This window comes from Phyllobates terribilis, unplaced genomic scaffold (genome assembly GCF_046119375.1).
Source record: "Phyllobates terribilis strain yellow unplaced genomic scaffold, ASM4611937v1 Scaffold_853__1_contigs__length_604787, whole genome shotgun sequence".
NCBI classification, from domain to species: Eukaryota; Metazoa; Chordata; class Amphibia; order Anura; family Dendrobatidae; genus Phyllobates; species Phyllobates terribilis.
This window is the reverse complement of record NW_027363613.1, coordinates 248,811-264,008: the sequence shown is the minus strand read 5'-3', so window position 1 is coordinate 264,008 and position 15,198 is coordinate 248,811. Positions and strand designations below refer to the sequence as shown.

General features: G+C 43.0%; 9 non-coding genes and 1 pseudogene across 9 annotated transcripts; all 10 read left to right on the top strand.

The window, feature by feature from the left end:
* Nucleotides 1-2,262: 2,262 nt before the first annotated feature.
* On the top strand, nucleotides 2,263-2,482 carry LOC141240488 (U2 spliceosomal RNA; annotated as a pseudogene).
* Nucleotides 2,483-3,597: 1,115 nt separating this feature from the next.
* LOC141240571 (U2 spliceosomal RNA) lies at nucleotides 3,598-3,788 on the top strand. Its single transcript, XR_012305784.1, has one exon. It is a non-coding gene; the product is annotated as a U2 spliceosomal RNA (small nuclear RNA).
* Nucleotides 3,789-4,903: 1,115 nt separating this feature from the next.
* LOC141240570 (U2 spliceosomal RNA) lies at nucleotides 4,904-5,094 on the top strand. Its single transcript, XR_012305783.1, has one exon. It is a non-coding gene; the product is annotated as a U2 spliceosomal RNA (small nuclear RNA).
* Nucleotides 5,095-6,209: 1,115 nt separating this feature from the next.
* Nucleotides 6,210-6,400, top strand: LOC141240568 (U2 spliceosomal RNA). The gene has a single exon (XR_012305781.1). It is a non-coding gene; the product is annotated as a U2 spliceosomal RNA (small nuclear RNA).
* A 1,115-nt stretch (nucleotides 6,401-7,515) lies between these two features.
* Nucleotides 7,516-7,706, top strand: LOC141240566 (U2 spliceosomal RNA). The gene has a single exon (XR_012305780.1). It is a non-coding gene; the product is annotated as a U2 spliceosomal RNA (small nuclear RNA).
* A 1,115-nt stretch (nucleotides 7,707-8,821) lies between these two features.
* Nucleotides 8,822-9,012, top strand: LOC141240458 (U2 spliceosomal RNA). Its single transcript, XR_012305705.1, has one exon. It is a non-coding gene; the product is annotated as a U2 spliceosomal RNA (small nuclear RNA).
* Nucleotides 9,013-10,127: 1,115 nt separating this feature from the next.
* Nucleotides 10,128-10,318, top strand: LOC141240565 (U2 spliceosomal RNA). Its single transcript, XR_012305779.1, has one exon. It is a non-coding gene; the product is annotated as a U2 spliceosomal RNA (small nuclear RNA).
* A 1,115-nt stretch (nucleotides 10,319-11,433) lies between these two features.
* Nucleotides 11,434-11,624, top strand: LOC141240564 (U2 spliceosomal RNA). Its single transcript, XR_012305778.1, has one exon. It is a non-coding gene; the product is annotated as a U2 spliceosomal RNA (small nuclear RNA).
* A 1,115-nt stretch (nucleotides 11,625-12,739) lies between these two features.
* On the top strand, nucleotides 12,740-12,930 carry LOC141240563 (U2 spliceosomal RNA). Its single transcript, XR_012305777.1, has one exon. It is a non-coding gene; the product is annotated as a U2 spliceosomal RNA (small nuclear RNA).
* A 1,115-nt stretch (nucleotides 12,931-14,045) lies between these two features.
* LOC141240562 (U2 spliceosomal RNA) lies at nucleotides 14,046-14,236 on the top strand. The gene has a single exon (XR_012305776.1). It is a non-coding gene; the product is annotated as a U2 spliceosomal RNA (small nuclear RNA).
* The last annotated feature ends 962 nt before the right edge of the window (nucleotides 14,237-15,198 follow it).

Sequence of the window (15,198 nt, the reverse complement as noted above, 5' to 3'; positions counted from 1 at the left end):
TTTAATACAATTAATACGCTACAAAATAACAAAACGCCGGGAGCAGATGGACTACCTGTTGAATTTTACAAGTGTTTATGGGAGATCATGGGTGAGGATTTTTATGAAGTAATTTTAGAAGCAGAAGCATCTTTTAGTGTCCCAGAGTCGTGGTGGGAGGGTCTTATTGTTTTATTATTTAAGAAAGGAAATAAAGAACTGATTAAAAATTGGAGACCAATAACCCTTTTAAATACGGACTGTAAGGTATATGCAAAGTTACTAGCAAATAGATTAAAAAAGGTAATCGGCTCAGTAATAGAAGTGGATCAGACGTGTGCAGTGCCAAATCTGAGAATCAGCGACTCATTGATTTTAATCAGGGATGTTTTATGGGATGTTTTAGACAGAAAACAAAAGCTTGCTCTAATTACTTTGGATTTTGAAAAAGCGTACGATAGAGTTGCCCATGATTTTTTATTTGCAGTTTTAGAGAAAATGGGATGCCCGGATGTTTTTAGCAAACGTATTAAATCTCTTTACAAATCATGTTTTAGCAAAATATCTATTAATGGTTTTTTATCTGATAATGTAAAAATAAACTGTGGCGTTAAACAGGGGTGTCCCTTATCCCCTATTCTTTTTATTTGTGCAATTGAACCACTTTTAGCAGCTTTTAGGAGAGATAAGGTAATCAATGGTTTTTTTATTCCCGGGAGTTGCAATGAACAAGTTAAAGTGGTGGCATATATGGATGATGTGACGGTTTTAGTTAAAGACACTAGAAGCATGAACAGAGCCATAAGAACAGTGGATTGGTTTGGGGGCGCATCGGGTTTTAAAATTAACATGGAAAAATCTGGTATTTTAACTGTTGGTGATTTTATTGTAGATTCTGAGTGTAAATTAACAAGAATGAATGAAGTAAAAATTTTAGGTATTTATTTCTCAGAGTCAGGTGGTAATGTAAGAAATTGGGAGTCTCTGCTGGAAAGAGTTAAGAAAAAGATTACTTTCTGGCAGTTGAGAGATCTTACCCTGGAAGGAAAAATTTTAATTATTAGACAGGTTTTACTCCCAATGTTTTTATATGTCTCAACAGTTTTTATCCCCCAAAATAATATCATGAAGAGAGTTATTAAGGTATGTTTTAATTTTTTATGGAGATCCAAGATGGAAAGAGTAAAGAGAGAGGAGATATATAAATCAAAGAAAAAAGGTGGGAAAGGTTTTCCGGATATTAGGTCCTTTTTATATGCAAAGTATGTAGCGAACTGTGTATGCACTTTATTAGGACCAGGCTCTAAGCTAAAGTTGTTTTCTATATATAATTTAGGTTTCTATATTAGAAATTATAAATGGTTGGAGATGTCTCTAAATAGGCCTTATAGGTTTTTACCTCCAGGAAATTATATTGTTTTAGAAAAAATTTTAAGAGATTTTAAACTTAAGATGGTCGAAATAAATGTTCTTAAATGCCATAAAAAAATCCTAAAAATCCTGGAAGAGAGAATAGGTATCAGTCCTGTGGAACATTTTTCATTCAAAATTGTGGAAAGAATCTGGATGAATGTAAATTATAGTGTGTTATCTAATGAACACAGGGATTTACTCTGGTGTATAGTAAAAGACTGCCTGCCAACCCGTGAGTTCCAACACAGGCGTGGGTTGGTAAGATCTGAAGTGTGCCCAAGATCCAGGTGTGGGAATAGTGAAACACCCATGCACATCTTCTGGAATTGTAATTTTGCACAGACAATATGGAGGAAAGTGTGCAATATAGTGAGAGCTGTGAGTACTGTTAATTTTTTGGATTTTAACAGAGTATTTTATGGGATGGGGATAAGAGAGGAGGATTTTAAAATTGTATGGATTATTATTGCATGTGTGAAGGCGGCATTGTGGAAAGCAAGGAACATTTTAGTGTTTAAACATAAGGAAGTAACAGTCGACCAGTGTATTAAATTATGTCTAAGTTATTTGTACATGTATTTCTGGAGGGACAAAATGACGCTTGGCAAGGTGAAAGCAAATGAGAAATGGAAACAATGTAAATGGAATGAACTTACCTTGTAAGCTTTGATTTTTTGAAAACCTGTGGAAAAACAAAAAAACAAAAACAAAAACAAACAAAAAAAAATAGCCAAAACTATATAATTTTTAAAAAAAAAAAAAAAAGAGGGAAAAAATAAATAAATATATATATATAAAAGAAAAAGGAAAATAAAAGATTTGGAGAAGTATTAAAATTGGTAGAATGCACGATGATGGATTTGAGTCTTCTTATCTTTTTGTTGATTCCAAGACTTTGTAATCTGAGTCTTAAAAAAAAAAAAAAAAAAAAAAAAAATCTGTTCTTATCAGTTTAATATCTGATACGTCCCCTATCTGGGGACCATATATTAAATGGATTTTTAGAACAGGGAGATGGAAAAAGAGCTTGCTCTGTCCACTCCACGCATTGACCTGGTATTGCAGTATCTCCAGGACCGGTGCACCCCTTCTTTAATGCAGTTTCTAAAATCAGAAAGAATTGAATTCAATGTTTTTTGTTCATTTTGCTTGTTTGTCGGATTTTGGGATGGACTCTTTGGCTTTGCTTTTCTTCTCCTCATTGGATTTTTCATGTTCAAAGTTGCAGAAGCCAGATTACAAGCTCATTTTGGTTCAACTTCAGCAACTGTGCATTGCATTGCCATGTAATGTGATGCAATGCTATCTTTCTAGCTCTCCCTTTTTACTTCCTTTTGGATAAACAGACATATTAGGCAAGCATTTTGGAGCTTTCACCTAAATAACTACAGGTGGTGAGATAAGCTGCACAATATAATTGACCTTTCAGTATATTGTTGCACACACACCATCTATTTAGCAAATGCCCTTGTTATCAACAGCAGCCTTTTAAACTCACCTGAGCTAACAGGTATGTGCGCTGGTTACTCTGCTGCGCTTAAAATTTCTTTTTTGGTTTGCTACAATGCCTTTTCTGAAACGTTGTCTCCTTCTGCTGGAACACTGACTTCTTTCATTTAATGCCTGCAGACTATAAAAGAGAACCCAACCCAAAAAGTTTGGTTGATTAGTCTGTGGCATTCTGTTAAACTGTTGCTTATGGCGGTCTCTGTGAGCTTCTCAGCGACATTCAGCCAGCCAGGTATCCTGCCTGCAGTAGATGGAATGTGGCAATGGAACGCTGGCTGCGCGTGTCATAATAGGCTCTGAGCCTTTATATACCTGTGCACAGCAGCAGCCACCTTCAGTCTGCTGCTGGACAGCCAGCAGCAGCAGCAGCAGGAGAGGTATGTAATCAGGAGCCCTCCTGCTAAGGGTAGACAGCTGCTCGTTCCACCCCACCCCCCGCCTTAATTGGTTCTCCTCCCTTCCAACGGTGTTGAGGCGGGTGGGAACAGCAGGGGGTGAAGGTGCTGTGTTTAAAGAGGTGGAGTTATGCAGATCTAAAACGCGTGGATTGCAGCAGCAGCAAGCCGAAAAGTGCAGGCATGTAAGGGATCTAGAGGTTGACAACATGTCTTCTTAACGGGAGTCCAGGAGCTCATCTCCACAAATGGACTTTTCAGGATCCTTGGGTGGCTCCGTAGTTTGAAACCAATTCTGGTTATCGCTTCTCGGCCTTTTGGCTAAGATCAAGTGTAGTATCTGTTCTTATCAGTTTAATATCTGATACGTCCCCTATCTGGGGACCATATATTAAATGGATTTTTAGAACAGGGAGATGGAAAAAGAGCTTGCTCTGTCCACTCCACGCATTGACCTGGTATTGCAGTATCTCCAGGACCGGTGCACCCCTTCTTTAATGCAGTTTCTAAAATCAGAAAGAATTGAATTCAATGTTTTTTGTTCATTTTGCTTGTTTGTCGGATTTTGGGATGGACTCTTTGGCTTTGCTTTTCTTCTCCTCATTGGATTTTTCATGTTCAAAGTTGCAGAAGCCAGATTACAAGCTCATTTTGGTTCAACTTCAGCAACTGTGCATTGCATTGCCATGTAATGTGATGCAATGCTATCTTTCTAGCTCTCCCTTTTTACTTCCTTTTGGATAAACAGACATATTAGGCAAGCATTTTGGAGCTTTCACCTAAATAACTACAGGTGGTGAGATAAGCTGCAAAATATAATTGACCTTTCAGTATATTGTTGCACACACACCATCTATTTAGCAAATGCCCTTGTTATCAACAGCAGCCTTTTAAACTCACCTGAGCTAACAGGTATGTGCGCTGGTTACTCTGCTGCGCTTAAAATTTCTTTTTTGGTTTGCTACAATGCCTTTTCTGAAACGTTGTCTCCTTCTGCTGGAACACTGACTTCTTTCATTTAATGCCTGCAGACTATAAAAGAGAACCCAACCCAAAAAGTTTGGTTGATTAGTCTGTGGCATTCTGTTAAACTGTTGCTTATGGCGGTCTCTGTGAGCTTCTCAGCGACATTCAGCCAGCCAGGTATCCTGCCTGCAGTAGATGGAATGTGGCAATGGAACGCTGGCTGCGCGTGTCATAATAGGCTCTGAGCCTTTATATACCTGTGCACAGCAGCAGCCACCTTCAGTCTGCTGCTGGACAGCCAGCAGCAGCAGCAGCAGGAGAGGTATGTAATCAGGAGCCCTCCTGCTAAGGGTAGACAGCTGCTCGTTCCACCCCACCCCCCGCCTTAATTGGTTCTCCTCCCTTCCAACGGTGTTGAGGCGGGTGGGAACAGCAGGGGGTGAAGGTGCTGTGTTTAAAGAGGTGGAGTTATGCAGATCTAAAACGCGTGGATTGCAGCAGCAGCAAGCCGAAAAGTGCAGGCATGTAAGGGATCTAGAGGTTGACAACATGTCTTCTTAACGGGAGTCCAGGAGCTCATCTCCACAAATGGACTTTTCAGGATCCTTGGGTGGCTCCGTAGTTTGAAACCAATTCTGGTTATCGCTTCTCGGCCTTTTGGCTAAGATCAAGTGTAGTATCTGTTCTTATCAGTTTAATATCTGATACGTCCCCTATCTGGGGACCATATATTAAATGGATTTTTAGAACAGGGAGATGGAAAAAGAGCTTGCTCTGTCCACTCCACGCATTGACCTGGTATTGCAGTATCTCCAGGACCGGTGCACCCCTTCTTTAATGCAGTTTCTAAAATCAGAAAGAATTGAATTCAATGTTTTTTGTTCATTTTGCTTGTTTGTCGGATTTTGGGATGGACTCTTTGGCTTTGCTTTTCTTCTCCTCATTGGATTTTTCATGTTCAAAGTTGCAGAAGCCAGATTACAAGCTCATTTTGGTTCAACTTCAGCAACTGTGCATTGCATTGCCATGTAATGTGATGCAATGCTATCTTTCTAGCTCTCCCTTTTTACTTCCTTTTGGATAAACAGACATATTAGGCAAGCATTTTGGAGCTTTCACCTAAATAACTACAGGTGGTGAGATAAGCTGCAAAATATAATTGACCTTTCAGTATATTGTTGCACACACACCATCTATTTAGCAAATGCCCTTGTTATCAACAGCAGCCTTTTAAACTCACCTGAGCTAACAGGTATGTGCGCTGGTTACTCTGCTGCGCTTAAAATTTCTTTTTTGGTTTGCTACAATGCCTTTTCTGAAACGTTGTCTCCTTCTGCTGGAACACTGACTTCTTTCATTTAATGCCTGCAGACTATAAAAGAGAACCCAACCCAAAAAGTTTGGTTGATTAGTCTGTGGCATTCTGTTAAACTGTTGCTTATGGCGGTCTCTGTGAGCTTCTCAGCGACATTCAGCCAGCCAGGTATCCTGCCTGCAGTAGATGGAATGTGGCAATGGAACGCTGGCTGCGCGTGTCATAATAGGCTCTGAGCCTTTATATACCTGTGCACAGCAGCAGCCACCTTCAGTCTGCTGCTGGACAGCCAGCAGCAGCAGCAGCAGGAGAGGTATGTAATCAGGAGCCCTCCTGCTAAGGGTAGACAGCTGCTCGTTCCACCCCACCCCCCGCCTTAATTGGTTCTCCTCCCTTCCAACGGTGTTGAGGCGGGTGGGAACAGCAGGGGGTGAAGGTGCTGTGTTTAAAGAGGTGGAGTTATGCAGATCTAAAACGCGTGGATTGCAGCAGCAGCAAGCCGAAAAGTGCAGGCATGTAAGGGATCTAGAGGTTGACAACATGTCTTCTTAACGGGAGTCCAGGAGCTCATCTCCACAAATGGACTTTTCAGGATCCTTGGGTGGCTCCGTAGTTTGAAACCAATTCTGGTTATCGCTTCTCGGCCTTTTGGCTAAGATCAAGTGTAGTATCTGTTCTTATCAGTTTAATATCTGATACGTCCCCTATCTGGGGACCATATATTAAATGGATTTTTAGAACAGGGAGATGGAAAAAGAGCTTGCTCTGTCCACTCCACGCATTGACCTGGTATTGCAGTATCTCCAGGACCGGTGCACCCCTTCTTTAATGCAGTTTCTAAAATCAGAAAGAATTGAATTCAATGTTTTTTGTTCATTTTGCTTGTTTGTCGGATTTTGGGATGGACTCTTTGGCTTTGCTTTTCTTCTCCTCATTGGATTTTTCATGTTCAAAGTTGCAGAAGCCAGATTACAAGCTCATTTTGGTTCAACTTCAGCAACTGTGCATTGCATTGCCATGTAATGTGATGCAATGCTATCTTTCTAGCTCTCCCTTTTTACTTCCTTTTGGATAAACAGACATATTAGGCAAGCATTTTGGAGCTTTCACCTAAATAACTACAGGTGGTGAGATAAGCTGCACAATATAATTGACCTTTCAGTATATTGTTGCACACACACCATCTATTTAGCAAATGCCCTTGTTATCAACAGCAGCCTTTTAAACTCACCTGAGCTAACAGGTATGTGCGCTGGTTACTCTGCTGCGCTTAAAATTTCTTTTTTGGTTTGCTACAATGCCTTTTCTGAAACGTTGTCTCCTTCTGCTGGAACACTGACTTCTTTCATTTAATGCCTGCAGACTATAAAAGAGAACCCAACCCAAAAAGTTTGGTTGATTAGTCTGTGGCATTCTGTTAAACTGTTGCTTATGGCGGTCTCTGTGAGCTTCTCAGCGACATTCAGCCAGCCAGGTATCCTGCCTGCAGTAGATGGAATGTGGCAATGGAACGCTGGCTGCGCGTGTCATAATAGGCTCTGAGCCTTTATATACCTGTGCACAGCAGCAGCCACCTTCAGTCTGCTGCTGGACAGCCAGCAGCAGCAGCAGCAGGAGAGGTATGTAATCAGGAGCCCTCCTGCTAAGGGTAGACAGCTGCTCGTTCCACCCCACCCCCCGCCTTAATTGGTTCTCCTCCCTTCCAACGGTGTTGAGGCGGGTGGGAACAGCAGGGGGTGAAGGTGCTGTGTTTAAAGAGGTGGAGTTATGCAGATCTAAAACGCGTGGATTGCAGCAGCAGCAAGCCGAAAAGTGCAGGCATGTAAGGGATCTAGAGGTTGACAACATGTCTTCTTAACGGGAGTCCAGGAGCTCATCTCCACAAATGGACTTTTCAGGATCCTTGGGTGGCTCCGTAGTTTGAAACCAATTCTGGTTATCGCTTCTCGGCCTTTTGGCTAAGATCAAGTGTAGTATCTGTTCTTATCAGTTTAATATCTGATACGTCCCCTATCTGGGGACCATATATTAAATGGATTTTTAGAACAGGGAGATGGAAAAAGAGCTTGCTCTGTCCACTCCACGCATTGACCTGGTATTGCAGTATCTCCAGGACCGGTGCACCCCTTCTTTAATGCAGTTTCTAAAATCAGAAAGAATTGAATTCAATGTTTTTTGTTCATTTTGCTTGTTTGTCGGATTTTGGGATGGACTCTTTGGCTTTGCTTTTCTTCTCCTCATTGGATTTTTCATGTTCAAAGTTGCAGAAGCCAGATTACAAGCTCATTTTGGTTCAACTTCAGCAACTGTGCATTGCATTGCCATGTAATGTGATGCAATGCTATCTTTCTAGCTCTCCCTTTTTACTTCCTTTTGGATAAACAGACATATTAGGCAAGCATTTTGGAGCTTTCACCTAAATAACTACAGGTGGTGAGATAAGCTGCAAAATATAATTGACCTTTCAGTATATTGTTGCACACACACCATCTATTTAGCAAATGCCCTTGTTATCAACAGCAGCCTTTTAAACTCACCTGAGCTAACAGGTATGTGCGCTGGTTACTCTGCTGCGCTTAAAATTTCTTTTTTGGTTTGCTACAATGCCTTTTCTGAAACGTTGTCTCCTTCTGCTGGAACACTGACTTCTTTCATTTAATGCCTGCAGACTATAAAAGAGAACCCAACCCAAAAAGTTTGGTTGATTAGTCTGTGGCATTCTGTTAAACTGTTGCTTATGGCGGTCTCTGTGAGCTTCTCAGCGACATTCAGCCAGCCAGGTATCCTGCCTGCAGTAGATGGAATGTGGCAATGGAACGCTGGCTGCGCGTGTCATAATAGGCTCTGAGCCTTTATATACCTGTGCACAGCAGCAGCCACCTTCAGTCTGCTGCTGGACAGCCAGCAGCAGCAGCAGCAGGAGAGGTATGTAATCAGGAGCCCTCCTGCTAAGGGTAGACAGCTGCTCGTTCCACCCCACCCCCCGCCTTAATTGGTTCTCCTCCCTTCCAACGGTGTTGAGGCGGGTGGGAACAGCAGGGGGTGAAGGTGCTGTGTTTAAAGAGGTGGAGTTATGCAGATCTAAAACGCGTGGATTGCAGCAGCAGCAAGCCGAAAAGTGCAGGCATGTAAGGGATCTAGAGGTTGACAACATGTCTTCTTAACGGGAGTCCAGGAGCTCATCTCCACAAATGGACTTTTCAGGATCCTTGGGTGGCTCCGTAGTTTGAAACCAATTCTGGTTATCGCTTCTCGGCCTTTTGGCTAAGATCAAGTGTAGTATCTGTTCTTATCAGTTTAATATTTGATACGTCCCCTATCTGGGGACCATATATTAAATGGATTTTTAGAACAGGGAGATGGAAAAAGAGCTTGCTCTGTCCACTCCACGCATTGACCTGGTATTGCAGTATCTCCAGGACCGGTGCACCCCTTCTTTAATGCAGTTTCTAAAATCAGAAAGAATTGAATTCAATGTTTTTTGTTCATTTTGCTTGTTTGTCGGATTTTGGGATGGACTCTTTGGCTTTGCTTTTCTTCTCCTCATTGGATTTTTCATGTTCAAAGTTGCAGAAGCCAGATTACAAGCTCATTTTGGTTCAACTTCAGCAACTGTGCATTGCATTGCCATGTAATGTGATGCAATGCTATCTTTCTAGCTCTCCCTTTTTACTTCCTTTTGGATAAACAGACATATTAGGCAAGCATTTTGGAGCTTTCACCTAAATAACTACAGGTGGTGAGATAAGCTGCACAATATAATTGACCTTTCAGTATATTGTTGCACACACACCATCTATTTAGCAAATGCCCTTGTTATCAACAGCAGCCTTTTAAACTCACCTGAGCTAACAGGTATGTGCGCTGGTTACTCTGCTGCGCTTAAAATTTCTTTTTTGGTTTGCTACAATGCCTTTTCTGAAACGTTGTCTCCTTCTGCTGGAACACTGACTTCTTTCATTTAATGCCTGCAGACTATAAAAGAGAACCCAACCCAAAAAGTTTGGTTGATTAGTCTGTGGCATTCTGTTAAACTGTTGCTTATGGCGGTCTCTGTGAGCTTCTCAGCGACATTCAGCCAGCCAGGTATCCTGCCTGCAGTAGATGGAATGTGGCAATGGAACGCTGGCTGCGCGTGTCATAATAGGCTCTGAGCCTTTATATACCTGTGCACAGCAGCAGCCACCTTCAGTCTGCTGCTGGACAGCCAGCAGCAGCAGCAGCAGGAGAGGTATGTAATCAGGAGCCCTCCTGCTAAGGGTAGACAGCTGCTCGTTCCACCCCACCCCCCGCCTTAATTGGTTCTCCTCCCTTCCAACGGTGTTGAGGCGGGTGGGAACAGCAGGGGGTGAAGGTGCTGTGTTTAAAGAGGTGGAGTTATGCAGATCTAAAACGCGTGGATTGCAGCAGCAGCAAGCCGAAAAGTGCAGGCATGTAAGGGATCTAGAGGTTGACAACATGTCTTCTTAACGGGAGTCCAGGAGCTCATCTCCACAAATGGACTTTTCAGGATCCTTGGGTGGCTCCGTAGTTTGAAACCAATTCTGGTTATCGCTTCTCGGCCTTTTGGCTAAGATCAAGTGTAGTATCTGTTCTTATCAGTTTAATATCTGATACGTCCCCTATCTGGGGACCATATATTAAATGGATTTTTAGAACAGGGAGATGGAAAAAGAGCTTGCTCTGTCCACTCCACGCATTGACCTGGTATTGCAGTATCTCCAGGACCGGTGCACCCCTTCTTTAATGCAGTTTCTAAAATCAGAAAGAATTGAATTCAATGTTTTTTGTTCATTTTGCTTGTTTGTCGGATTTTGGGATGGACTCTTTGGCTTTGCTTTTCTTCTCCTCATTGGATTTTTCATGTTCAAAGTTGCAGAAGCCAGATTACAAGCTCATTTTGGTTCAACTTCAGCAACTGTGCATTGCATTGCCATGTAATGTGATGCAATGCTATCTTTCTAGCTCTCCCTTTTTACTTCCTTTTGGATAAACAGACATATTAGGCAAGCATTTTGGAGCTTTCACCTAAATAACTACAGGTGGTGAGATAAGCTGCACAATATAATTGACCTTTCAGTATATTGTTGCACACACACCATCTATTTAGCAAATGCCCTTGTTATCAACAGCAGCCTTTTAAACTCACCTGAGCTAACAGGTATGTGCGCTGGTTACTCTGCTGCGCTTAAAATTTCTTTTTTGGTTTGCTACAATGCCTTTTCTGAAACGTTGTCTCCTTCTGCTGGAACACTGACTTCTTTCATTTAATGCCTGCAGACTATAAAAGAGAACCCAACCCAAAAAGTTTGGTTGATTAGTCTGTGGCATTCTGTTAAACTGTTGCTTATGGCGGTCTCTGTGAGCTTCTCAGCGACATTCAGCCAGCCAGGTATCCTGCCTGCAGTAGATGGAATGTGGCAATGGAACGCTGGCTGCGCGTGTCATAATAGGCTCTGAGCCTTTATATACCTGTGCACAGCAGCAGCCACCTTCAGTCTGCTGCTGGACAGCCAGCAGCAGCAGCAGCAGGAGAGGTATGTAATCAGGAGCCCTCCTGCTAAGGGTAGACAGCTGCTCGTTCCACCCCACCCCCCGCCTTAATTGGTTCTCCTCCCTTCCAACGGTGTTGAGGCGGGTGGGAACAGCAGGGGGTGAAGGTGCTGTGTTTAAAGAGGTGGAGTTATGCAGATCTAAAACGCGTGGATTGCAGCAGCAGCAAGCCGAAAAGTGCAGGCATGTAAGGGATCTAGAGGTTGACAACATGTCTTCTTAACGGGAGTCCAGGAGCTCATCTCCACAAATGGACTTTTCAGGATCCTTGGGTGGCTCCGTAGTTTGAAACCAATTCTGGTTATCGCTTCTCGGCCTTTTGGCTAAGATCAAGTGTAGTATCTGTTCTTATCAGTTTAATATCTGATACGTCCCCTATCTGGGGACCATATATTAAATGGATTTTTAGAACAGGGAGATGGAAAAAGAGCTTGCTCTGTCCACTCCACGCATTGACCTGGTATTGCAGTATCTCCAGGACCGGTGCACCCCTTCTTTAATGCAGTTTCTAAAATCAGAAAGAATTGAATTCAATGTTTTTTGTTCATTTTGCTTGTTTGTCGGATTTTGGGATGGACTCTTTGGCTTTGCTTATCTTCTCCTCATTGGATTTTTCATGTTCAAAGTTGCAGAAGCCAGATTACAAGCTCATTTTGGTTCAACTTCAGCAACTGTGCATTGCATTGCCATGTAATGTGATGCAATGCTATCTTTCTAGCTCTCCCTTTTTACTTCCTTTTGGATAAACAGACATATTAGGCAAGCATTTTGGAGCTTTCACCTAAATAACTACAGGTGGTGAGATAAGCTGCACAATATAATTGACCTTTCAGTATATTGTTGCACACACACCATCTATTTAGCAAATGCCCTTGTTATCAACAGCAGCCTTTTAAACTCACCTGAGCTAACAGGTATGTGCGCTGGTTACTCTGCTGCGCTTAAAATTTCTTTTTTGGTTTGCTACAATGCCTTTTCTGAAACGTTGTCTCCTTCTGCTGGAACACTGACTTCTTTCATTTAATGCCTGCAGACTATAAAAGAGAACCCAACCCAAAAAGTTTGGTTGATTAGTCTGTGGCATTCTGTTAAACTGTTGCTTATGGCGGTCTCTGTGAGCTTCTCAGCGACATTCAGCCAGCCAGGTATCCTGCCTGCAGTAGATGGAATGTGGCAATGGAACGCTGGCTGCGCGTGTCATAATAGGCTCTGAGCCTTTATATACCTGTGCACAGCAGCAGCCACCTTCAGTCTGCTGCTGGACAGCCAGCAGCAGCAGCAGCAGGAGAGGTATGTAATCAGGAGCCCTCCTGCTAAGGGTAGACAGCTGCTCGTTCCACCCCACCCCCCGCCTTAATTGGTTCTCCTCCCTTCCAACGGTGTTGAGGCGGGTGGGAACAGCAGGGGGTGAAGGTGCTGTGTTTAAAGAGGTGGAGTTATGCAGATCTAAAACGCGTGGATTGCAGCAGCAGCAAGCCGAAAAGTGCAGGCATGTAAGGGATCTAGAGGTTGACAACATGTCTTCTTAACGGGAGTCCAGGAGCTCATCTCCACAAATGGACTTTTCAGGATCCTTGGGTGGCTCCGTAGTTTGAAACCAATTCTGGTTATCGCTTCTCGGCCTTTTGGCTAAGATCAAGTGTAGTATCTGTTCTTATCAGTTTAATATCTGATACGTCCCCTATCTGGGGACCATATATTAAATGGATTTTTAGAACAGGGAGATGGAAAAAGAGCTTGCTCTGTCCACTCCACGCATTGACCTGGTATTGCAGTATCTCCAGGACCGGTGCACCCCTTCTTTAATGCAGTTTCTAAAATCAGAAAGAATTGAATTCAATGTTTTTTGTTCATTTTGCTTGTTTGTCGGATTTTGGGATGGACTCTTTGGCTTTGCTTTTCTTCTCCTCATTGGATTTTTCATGTTCAAAGTTGCAGAAGCCAGATTACAAGCTCATTTTGGTTCAACTTCAGCAACTGTGCATTGCATTGCCATGTAATGTGATGCAATGCTATCTTTCTAGCTCTCCCTTTTTACTTCCTTTTGGATAAACAGACATATTAGGCAAGCATTTTGGAGCTTTCACCTAAATAACTACAGGTGGTGAGATAAGCTGCACAATATAATTGACCTTTCAGTATATTGTTGCACACACACCATCTATTTAGCAAATGCCCTTGTTATCAACAGCAGCCTTTTAAACTCACCTGAGCTAACAGGTATGTGCGCTGGTTACTCTGCTGCGCTTAAAATTTCTTTTTTGGTTTGCTACAATGCCTTTTCTGAAACGTTGTCTCCTTCTGCTGGAACACTGACTTCTTTCATTTAATGCCTGCAGACTATAAAAGAGAACCCAACCCAAAAAGTTTGGTTGATTAGTCTGTGGCATTCTGTTAAACTGTTGCTTATGGCGGTCTCTGTGAGCTTCTCAGCGACATTCAGCCAGCCAGGTATCCTGCCTGCAGTAGATGGAATGTGGCAATGGAACGCTGGCTGCGCGTGTCATAATAGGCTCTGAGCCTTTATATACCTGTGCACAGCAGCAGCCACCTTCAGTCTGCTGCTGGACAGCCAGCAGCAGCAGCAGCAGGAGAGGTATGTAATCAGGAGCCCTCCTGCTAAGGGTAGACAGCTGCTCGTTCCACCCCACCCCCCGCCTTAATTGGTTCTCCTCCCTTCCAATGGTGTTGAGGCGGGTGGGAACAGCAGGGGGTGAAGGTGCTGTGTTTAAAGAGGTGGAGTTATGCAGATCTAAAACGCGTGGATTGCAGCAGCAGCAAGCCGAAAAGTGCAGGCATGTAAGGGATCTAGAGGTTGACAACATGTCTTCTTAACGGGAGTCCAGGAGCTCATCTCCACAAATGGACTTTTCAGGATCCTTGGGTGGCTCCGTAGTTTGAAACCAATTCTGGTTATCGCTTCTCGGCCTTTTGGCTAAGATCAAGTGTAGTATCTGTTCTTATCAGTTTAATATCTGATACGTCCCCTATCTGGGGACCATATATTAAATGGATTTTTAGAACAGGGAGATGGAAAAAGAGCTTGCTCTGTCCACTCCACGCATTGACCTGGTATTGCAGTATCTCCAGGACCGGTGCACCCCTTCTTTAATGCAGTTTCTAAAATCAGAAAGAATTGAATTCAATGTTTTTTGTTCATTTTGCTTGTTTGTCGGATTTTGGGATGGACTCTTTGGCTTTGCTTTTCTTCTCCTCATTGGATTTTTCATGTTCAAAGTTGCAGAAGCCAGATTACAAGCTCATTTTGGTTCAACTTCAGCAACTGTGCATTGCATTGCCATGTAATGTGATGCAATGCTATCTTTCTAGCTCTCCCTTTTTACTTCCTTTTGGATAAACAGACATATTAGGCAAGCATTTTGGAGCTTTCACCTAAATAACTACAGGTGGTGAGATAAGCTGCACAATATAATTGACCTTTCAGTATATTGTTGCACACACACCATCTATTTAGCAAATGCCCTTGTTATCAACAGCAGCCTTTTAAACTCACCTGAGCTAACAGGTATGTGCGCTGGTTACTCTGCTGCGCTTAAAATTTCTTTTTTGGTTTGCTACAATGCCTTTTCTGAAACGTTGTCTCCTTCTGCTGGAACACTGACTTCTTTCATTTAATGCCTGCAGACTATAAAAGAGAACCCAACCCAAAAAGTTTGGTTGATTAGTCTGTGGCATTCTGTTAAACTGTTGCTTATGGCGGTCTCTGTGAGCTTCTCAGCGACATTCAGCCAGCCAGGTATCCTGCCTGCAGTAGATGGAATGTGGCAATGGAACGCTGGCTGCGCGTGTCATAATAGGCTCTGAGCCTTTATATACCTGTGCACAGCAGCAGCCACCTTCAGTCTGCTGCTGGACAGCCAGCAGCAGCAGCAGCAGGAGAGGTATGTAATCAGGAGCCCTCCTGCTAAGGGTAGACAGCTGCTCGTTCCACCCCACCCCCCGCCTTAATTGGTTCTCCTCCCTTCCAACGGTGTTGAGGCGGGTGGGAACAGCAGGGGGTGAAGGTGCTGTGTTTAAAGAGGTGGAGTTATGCAGATCTAAAACGCG